We start from the raw sequence: 9,025 nt of genomic DNA, 5'->3' as shown, positions 1-9,025 counted from the left end.
CCACCGATGCCCCCAATTCCAGCCAGAATGGAAAGGTAAGACCCTTCTACCACCCCGTCGGCCATCGTTGCCGGCGTGATGCCTCCAGAAGCGACTTACCCCCCGTCGCCTGCACCAAGGAAGATGTTGGGCAACAAAAACCTCCTCCCGACCACCACACCGGCAACCACCGCCGGCAGCAGGGTCGGTGGCGAGGCCGCGGCATCTCCGGTGATGGGAGGCCGCCCTCCTGCTGCTCCTGCCAACGGCAAGCGGGAAAGGAGGCCAATGCCAGCCGCAGCGAAGCTTGCCAAGAAGGTGGTGAAGAAGAAGAAGCCAACTCTGGTGCGTCGTCCTTACCCGACGCCTCGTACCATGTCTCCGGACGCCCCTACGCCCGCTCGTTTGGCCGTCGCCACGGGTCGTGGCCGCCAAGTGGTAGATGACATGCCTTCAAGAGAAAAAATGTCTTTCCATTTCGGTGGGTGCATTGTTTGGTGATTGCATACGATCATAGGGTGATGAGCTTGTTGTTGTTGTGGTGCCGGGATGAACACGACCAAATTCTTGTCGTCTTTGGAGGAGTCAAATGTGCTTGGCTTTGAAGATCTCAACTATACTCGTTATTTGATTGACAATAAGAGTGCAAGGAAGATTATGCCGAAGTGGAGGCTGAGGCCGATGCCGAGGAGGAGGAGGCCGAAGAGGTTGATGATACCATGGAGACACCATCAACCGTGAGGTCGACATCAAGATCAAGAACTCACAACTGTTGTCAAGATGAATACGTTGCTTCGTGTCACGCTTGGATGAACTTGTCATTTGATGCATCGGTTGGAACGAATCAATCAAAGGACCGGTTTTGGGGTAGGATTGTGGAGTACTACTACAACACCGTGGCAGTGAGATCAAGCTGCACACAAGTCTCTCTTCGGCACCGTTGGGGTACCATCCAAGACCAATGCAATCGTTCGGTTGTATTGATCAAGTCAATCATGCGCCACCGAGTGTTATGCAAATCGTGGAATACGGGCCTATCATCCAAGACCTTTTCAACAACGCAACAAAAAGTAAGGTCACAAGCCCTTCACAATGTAGCATCGGTACAAAGAAATTTGGCAAAAATGAGAAGTGGATTAGGAGGAACTCCGAGACCACACCAAAGAGATCAAGGTTAAGCATACCCCATTGAGGATGATGACGGGGAGGATGAAGATGCCAACAAGAGATTGGATGGTAACAGGATTGCAAAATAGAGGAAGATGAGAGGAGCTTTCGGCGACATCTACAAAGAAAAGCTTGTGGCCATGATTGAGACCAAGAAAGCCTTGGAAGCCGGACGTAAAGAAGAGAAGGCGGCTAGATGTAATAAGCTCAAGTTGTTGGATGACGAGAAATGGAGGTCAAAGTTGGAGGCGAAGAGAGGAAGTTGGAGGCCAAAGAGAGGAAGTTGAAGGCGGAGGAGCGTAGGCTTGCACTCGAGGAGGATAGACTTGCTAGAAGAAGGCCGAAAAATGTGCTATCATGTTCATGAACCCAAACACAATGGATGTCATGGGAAAAAGTTTTGGGAGCTCACTCGTGGAGAGATCTTGACCCAACCGGGGGTCTCTCTTTGGAATGGTGGTGATGGCCGTGTGCAGGTGGTGCGTGGTGGGGCTTCTGCGGCATACGTGTGAGGCAAGAGAGGCGTTGGGGGTAGATGGCGCCGGCGCCGTGCAGAGTAGCAGCGGCCACAAACTTAGTTCGGTTCCATGCATTTCCCCCTTCTTGAGAAGGATCGGTTATGTGGCTCCTGTTTGGATAAGGTCAGTGATGGATGGGATTGGATAGAGAGCCCAAGGGTTATGTTGTAAATGTGAAATGGATGGCGTGTGTCTTTTTGTAAAACAGCCACAGCTCGTCTCGTATGAGTAAGATACAGATCGGACAGTCCGAAACGATGGATGGCAAGCACACCATCATCACGAACTCAGTTTTGTTATAGTAATAGAGATTCTTTGTTGAACAAATTATGCTGATTGCAACTTGAAGTTAAGTGGCCATTCGGTTTCTTGCTGGTCACTGTAGTACATGCATGTTCAAAAAAACATGTAGTTTAAGCGCCACTGGGTTCCCCCACAGCCAAGACAAGAGCCACGTCTAGCAGCAGGCTCATTCGATGCTCAGTGTACGGCATACTCTACAATGAATGATCAGATGGACTGTGGAGCGTACAGGTTCAAGTTCTTAAGTAGCGCGCCGCTGCCAGGACCACCATGGCCGGCATGGCCAATGGCGTGAATGCTGAAGGAACGGGCCAGTGCTTGATGTTGACAAGGGTGAGATGTTGGAGCTCTTCTGGCTTTGAGCAGCCATTCATTTGATTTTCTGGAATTATAATTATGTGCTCTGAAATCATGTTGAAAGAGTGCAGAAGACTTGAGGAGGCAGATATATTTCAGTTATATATTCCTTCCACAGTAACCCGTCCTAGTTTGAACTGTGGGATGAAATAGAAATCCCCCAGCCGGCCAACTGGCTTTGAAGGCCAACTTTTTCGCGTTAGGTCAAGCTTTGAAGACCAACTGGCTGCTGCGTACAATTTAACATGCCTACCATAGCTCATGCCTCATGGACATTGAAACGGTGAAAAATAATAAGTACTCACTTGTGTAAATAATACTTTTCGCCTTATATATAGCGCTCCAACTTCACCAGAGTAGATATCAGCTTTGCATCGTTTCACTTTGTTCCAACTCGTTGGATAGCACTAGCAAGCAACTAAATTTTCGTGTGTGGGGAAAGTTAGGATTTCATTAACTGACCATAGAATTACAATTGCTTTGGATAGCATCCCCAATTTCCAAAGGAAAATTTCCTAGCCAACAGGCCGTGCGTTGCTGGCCCCTAACCTACAGCTCACATACCATGGATGGCATGATTCTGAGTACGGCTGATCTTTGCCAGCTTCACAGCATGTTCAGCTTCAACGAGGGCCCTAATTTCCTTCACCACATGAACATACTTTGATCTGTCAGGTGTAACCCGGTTCAGCAGCGTAACGGCCTCAGAGCAGTGCGACTCGAGCACGATCGAGGAGGGGACCAATGGAGCGCTAGCTGAAGCGCCCTCCTCGTGTGCATCCAGCTCGGCCTCAAACGGGTCAGAGTAGTGCTGCAACCACCGGCATGCCACGAAATAACCTGTCCATCACGGTTCTGGAGAATCATCTACAGCAACATACAAACCATTCATTTCCTTTGATGCTCTTAGCATCACATTGACATCTCTTTCAACAACTCACAAGACTCACGTGGCAACTTGACATGTTGAGTGAACTAATCTATTTATTTTTTTAGAAAAGGAGGATGACCCCTGGCCTCTGCATCTTGCATCTGGGAGATGCATACGGCCACTTTATTGATTATTCTCAAGGACCGTATAAAGTATTACAACAATGTGCCTGAATCCATCACCTTGGCAACATATGCCGCTACTCCTATCCAATATGATGAAGGGGTGCTAGCTGGGCCACTACCCAAACCACTCACCTAAGCCTAACATTAAAAGCCGGAAGCCGAAACTCATTCGGAAGCCCCAGCCGAGCCACATATCGGGTCTGAGGCACAATCCGGTCAGACGCACTCGTGTGTCGTCGCCGCCATCTTCCACAGGTCTTCAGATCATATTGAGGCTTCTACCTTGTCTGGCCACTCTGCCATCGATGTCACCATGACGCCAGACAGCAACCTCCTCCTGCGCGAGCCCATCTTCGCGCATCGGACGCTGAGTCTCCACAGCGCCATGCCATCGATCTCCGCCGCCATCAATGTGTGAGATGAAGCACCGCTCCTGTTGGGGAACGTAATAATTTCAAAAAAATTCCTACACACACGCAAGATCATGATGATGCATAGCAATGAGAGGGGAGAGTGTTGTCCACGTACCCTCGTAGACCGAAAGCGGAAGCGTTAGCACAACGCGGTTGATGTAGTCGTACGTCTTCACGATCCGACCGATCAAGTACCGAACGCACGGCACCTCCGAGTTCAGCACACTTCAGCCCGATGACGTCCCTCGAACTCCGATCCAGCCGAGTGTTGAGGGAGAGTTTCGTCAGCACGACGGCGTGGTGATGATGTTGATGTTCTACCGACGCAGGGCTTCGTCTAAGCACCGCTACAGTATTATCGAGGTGGACTATGGTGGAGGGGGGCACCGCACACGGCTAAAAGATCAAACAGATCAATTGTTGTTTCTCTAGGGTGCCCCCCTGCCCCGTATATAAAGGAGCAAGGGGGTGCGGCCGGCCTAGAGAGGGGCGCGCCAGGAGGAGTCCTACTCCTACCGGGAGTAGGACTCCCCCGTTTTCCTTGTTGGACTAGGAGAGAGAGGGGAAAGAGGTGGAGGAGAAGAAGGAAGGGGGGCGCCGCCCCCCTCTCCTTGTCCTATTCAGACTAGGGGGGAGGGGCGAGCGGCCCTTGCCCTGGCCGCCTCCTCTCTCTTCCACCAAGGCCCACTAAGGCCCATTAAGTCCCCACGGGGTTCCGGTAACCTCCCGGTACTCCGGTAAAATCCCGATTTCACCTGGAACACTTTCGATATCCAAACATAGGCTTCCAATATATCAATCTTCATGTCTCGACCATTTCGAGACTCCTCGTCATGTCCGTGATCACATCCGGGACTCCGAACAACCTTCGGTACATCAAAACATATAAACTCATAATATAACTGTCATCGAAATGTTAAGCGTGCGGACCCTACGGGTTCAAGAACTATGTAGACATGACCGAGACATATCTCTCGTCAATAACCAATAGCGGAACCTGGATGCTCATATTGGCTCCCACATATTCTACGAAGATCTTTATCGGTCTGACCGCAAAACAACATACATTGTTCCCTTTGTCATCGGTATGTTACTTGCCCGAGATCCGATCGCCGTTATCTCAATACCTAGTTCAATCTCGTTACCGGCAAGTCTCTTTACTCGTTCCATAATACATCATCCCGCAATTAACTCATTAGTTGCAATGCTTGCCAGGCTTAAGTGATGTGCATTACTGAGAGGGCCCAGAGATACCTCTTCAACAATCGGAGTGACAAATCCTAATCTCGAAATACGCCAACCCAACAAGTACCTTCGGAGACACCTGTAGAGCACCTTTATAATCACCCAATTACGTTGTGACGTTTGGTAGCACACAAAGTGTTCCTCCGGTAAACGGGAGTTGCATAATCTCATAGTCATAGGAACATGTATAAGTCATGAAGAAAGCAATACCAACATACTAAACGATCGCGTGCTAAGCTAACGGAATGGGTCATGTCAATCACATCATTCTCCTAATGATGTGATCACATTAATCAAATGACAACTCATGTCTATGGTTAGGAAACATAACCATCTTTGATCAACGAGCTAGTCAAGTAGAGGCATACTAGTGACACTCTGTTTGTCTATGTATTCACACATGTATTATGTTTCCGGTTAATACAATTCTAGCATGAATAATAAACATTTATCATGATATAAGGAAATAAATAATAACTTTATTATTGCTTCTAGGGCATATTTCCTTCAGCTCCACCATCCCTCCAGCCAGCACTTGCTCCAAAACGATGCCCCCAGAAGAGAAAGCGATAGAACGCCATCATCATCCGATCCGGAAGACCCAGATCCGGGGTTTCCCCCTGAGCACCCCGAGCCTGATGGCGCAGACTGCCGACGATGCCTCGACCATCGGCAGTAGCTTCACCAGACGAGCGTCGCCTACGTCGCCGCAGCCTCCAAGATGAAGCTGACCAGAATGCATGTGTCGAGACCGAACCGCCACCACTTCCACCGCCGCTTGAGCAGCCCCCGAGCAACACCTTCAGGAAGGAGCACGCCACTGTGGTGTCCTTGTCGCTTGGAACAGGGGGGTCTGAGGTTTTCACCTGAGCTCCTGGGAGGGGTGGAAGGAAGGAGATCCTCTTCGAAGCCTCCAACGAGGGAAGCAACACCCAAAGGCACTGCCATCGGAGTGGCCGCCACGCCGGCCAAGAGATTCCCCCGGAACCCTTCCAGCCACCGGATCTGCAAGGCTAGCACCCAAGAACGATGACCGAAGCCACTAAGGGCCGGATCCGCTGCAGATCGGAGTAGATCGGGGTCGAGAATGAACATCACCATGGCCACCAACATCCTGCGAGGAACCGCCGCCGCAGCCGAAGCCCACCACCTCCCCGCCATCCACATGGCCAGGGAAGTGGCCCACCTGTCCACGCCGGCGCCGCCCGCCGGCAAGCTTCGCTTGTCCAAAGGCAAGATGTGCACTTTCACTTTTCCTTGTGAAAATGTTAAATTCAACACAGCATGGCCCTAGCAAACTAATTAATTAAGTAAATTAGATTTGCTGATAGGAGATCGATGCGCAATTCTCTTTATATTTACAAGTATACTTTTAAACTTTTACTCAGTTTGTTGTCTTCATTGTTCATGTGAAGGCAACTATTATATCATGAGATGTGCATGCTTTTATGAAAAACTTGTATACATTGAATCAAACACATCACGAACACAAGTAACTTTTAAACCCACATATATCAAACACCATGCAGTTCATATTAAACTAAAGGCATCTCCAATTTTCATACTGAAATATCACATAAAATGAATTCTACAAGCATGCAAATAAGCAATTCATGTACACAAAATAAAGTTGCTGAACAATTAATAAAAAGATATTAATCACAATTAAGATAGGCTATATGAGTATGATTTAGTGGTGGACATAGCATTTTTTAATACCATTAGGTGGTTAATTTTAAAATTTGATTTTATATTTTAGACGGCTCAAAGTAAAAGTATCATAAGATACTTCTAATTTTTATATTGGACAAGCAAACTCTTGTAGGAAGTCCTAAAGAACAAGTTTAGTGTGGCTTCTAGGGCCGATCGCAATTAAAAAATACGAAGTGAGCAGAGAAGAAAATACTTGTGAAAGTTGACTCGATGAAACTTGTAAGATATTAGGCTTAGTGACCATATTTAGACTTGGGCAATAATTTCTTAATTACAATATACTTCTATTAATATTTGTTTCCTGCCACCAATAAATTAAATTCATCGGCATTCATTCTAGGATAAAAAAAGGAGTGCTCCATGCAGATCACTTGCCTGAACAATGTTTCGCCCTTTATATATACAAGGACTCTATGTTCGCCTTAATACACTAGCTATATTTTCCCCTTCTTATTTTACATGTCGGCAACACTCATCATATCAAATAGGTGAAAATCACGCACAATGATGGGATACGGATAGGAGAGGAAGAGAAGAGATTCAAAAGAAACCATGAGAATAGGAGACACCGGTGACAATGGAAGATCAACATATCACTGTCACATATGATAAAACTTTCATTATTTATCTTGGCAAGAGCATGGCATTACTTCTGAGGTACCTTGTCCTAGACAACTATGGGTTTTTAGCTCATGTATGCCATGTGACATCAAACATGGCCACAAAAGCAGTGGAATTAGTTCAGTCGTGTCCACGTTTTGATCGAAGAGTGGTGATTAACTTTGTGCTCAAAGTGTTAAATGTTAGTTGCCTGTTTTTCTTTCCTCTGCAATACTACTTCCCGGATGTGAATATTAGTGCTAGTAGGAGTCCCAATAACAGAGCAATGGAGAGTGTCTTAAAAATTTGAAGCTCTTTGATTGGTGCTATGTTCATCGGTTCTTCTAGAGTTCAATCAAAAAAAATTGTTTTTCTCTTGTGTTTTCTTGTCCAAAGCACATGGCTCTGACCTTGAACTACATGTGTGCGCCAGTGAGTAAATTGGGGAAACTAACAAACAGAATGAGTATCGAGATTGTGCCAGAGTACAACAACTCCCATTCTGGCCATGCATACATCTTCTTTCTGGCATGTTAATGATTACGTTGACGATTGGTGTGATTGATTGTTCTTCCCCATGAGTCCGTGACCACCACCAATCTCAGTGTCATAGACATCCTAGCTGACAGGCTACTTGCGTTGCGACACCTCCTTTCACAATGCTGAATGGCAAAAGCTCAGAGTTATGGACGGCTGCCAGCCAGCCATGTTTTGGTCCATTTACTGTGTTATGTTGCTTACCAGAGTATGCTGCTACTATACATGGGGGGATGTGGGGAATGCTCAGGTATAACGGTGACCAACTTTTTAGTCATATCAAGCTTCCATATCGCAAACTGGTTGATCTTAAGATATGTCTAGTTTGTTCCTCTTTTCTTTTTGAGTGTGCGAGCTTCATCCTGAAACTATAAAATCAAACATGTTTAGCAGTTAACTGCAAAATCAAAACTATATGTGATCTTTCAAGATGGTTTTGAATGACATAGCATTGGTTTGGTTTTCACTTGCGTGACTTACTAGCCGGTGCAAAGAAGTAAAAGGTGTTGAGGAACGTAGTAATTTCAAAAAAATCCTACACACACGCAAGATCATGGTGATGCATATCAACGAAAGGGGAGAGTGTCGTCCACGTACCCTCGTAGACCATAAGCGGAAGCGTTATGACAACGCGGTTGATGTAGTCGTACGTCTTCACGATCGACCGATCCTTAGTACTGAACGTACGGCACCTCCGCGATCTGCACACGTTCAGCTCGGTGACGTCCCACGAACTCACGATCCAGTAGAGCTTCGAGGGAGAGTTTCGTCAGCACGATGGTGTGATGACGGTGATGATGAAGCTACCGATGCAAGGCTTCGCCTAAGCACCGCTACGATATGACCGAGGTGGATTATGGTGGAGGGGGGCACCGCACACGGCTAAGAGATCAATGATGAACTTGTGTGTCTACGGGGTGCCCACCTCCCCCATATATAAAGGAGTGGAGGAGGGGGAGGCCCGGCCCTCTACTATGGCGCGCCCTGGGGAGTCCTACTCCCACCGGGAGTAAGATCCCCCCCCCCCCTTCCAAGTAGTAGGAGTAGGAGAGAAGGAAGGGGAAGAGAGAAGAGAATGAAGGAGGGGGCGCCGCCCCTCCCCCTAGTCCAATTCGGACTAGGCATTGGGGGGCGCGG

The sequence above is a fragment of the Triticum dicoccoides genome, chromosome 6A (assembly GCF_002162155.2).
Source record: "Triticum dicoccoides isolate Atlit2015 ecotype Zavitan chromosome 6A, WEW_v2.0, whole genome shotgun sequence".
NCBI lineage: Eukaryota > Viridiplantae > Streptophyta > Magnoliopsida > Poales > Poaceae > Triticum > Triticum dicoccoides.
This window is presented reverse-complemented; position numbering follows the sequence as displayed.